This window comes from Seriola lalandi, unplaced genomic scaffold, assembly GCF_002814215.2.
Source record: "Seriola lalandi dorsalis isolate HSWRI2012SDOR001 ecotype SW California unplaced genomic scaffold, Sedor1 jcf7180002054963, whole genome shotgun sequence".
In the NCBI taxonomy this organism is placed as follows: Eukaryota; Metazoa; Chordata; class Actinopteri; order Carangiformes; family Carangidae; genus Seriola; species Seriola lalandi.
This window is the reverse complement of record NW_019525514.1, coordinates 121,791-122,331: the sequence shown is the minus strand read 5'-3', so window position 1 is coordinate 122,331 and position 541 is coordinate 121,791. Positions and strand designations below refer to the sequence as shown.

The following is a 541-nucleotide window of genomic DNA, read 5'->3' as shown; positions in this document are numbered from 1 at the left end:
CTATAACAGTTAAGCAGGGAAGACAAGAACCTCCCCAGCAATACTACTATCGCCTTCTTCAGGCATACTTTGGCTCTAGAAACGAACAAGGGATGGAGGAAGACTTGAACTTCAAAACCCTCTTCGTCCAAAACCTCCATCCTGGTACCAGTCGTCATCTTGGTGTCTTGGCAAACCCATGCACCTCAACCAGCCAACGGCTAAGAGAACTCGCCTCGCTTGGATTTGCAAAACAAATGCAATCCCATACTAAACAGGCAGAGCCTGCTAACATTTTTAGCCTCAGCACAAAATCTTTGCCCAGGGAGCTAGAAGGAGCTCCTGGTGCTACACTGCATGGCTCAGGCGCACGCCCTTCCAAAACTTACTGGCCTGCTAAGCAGCAGAAACATTTTCTGCCCCAACCAACTTATGGGGACCATAAGTCTTCCAGACCACATTGGTCTGACAAAGGTCAGAGACACTCAAGATTTAAGTCAAACTTTTGCGCCTCAAATCCCCACCGAAGCAGGTTCCCACCTAACCAATGGGAAAACCGTAA

The 541-nt window shown here is 48.4% G+C and overlaps 1 protein-coding gene across 1 annotated transcript in view; it reads left to right on the top strand.

Moving 5' to 3' along the window:
• LOC111646068 (polyadenylate-binding protein-interacting protein 2) overlaps positions 1-541 on the top strand; it is a 6,255-nt gene that overhangs the window by 2,767 nt on the left and 2,947 nt on the right. The window lies entirely within an intron of this gene.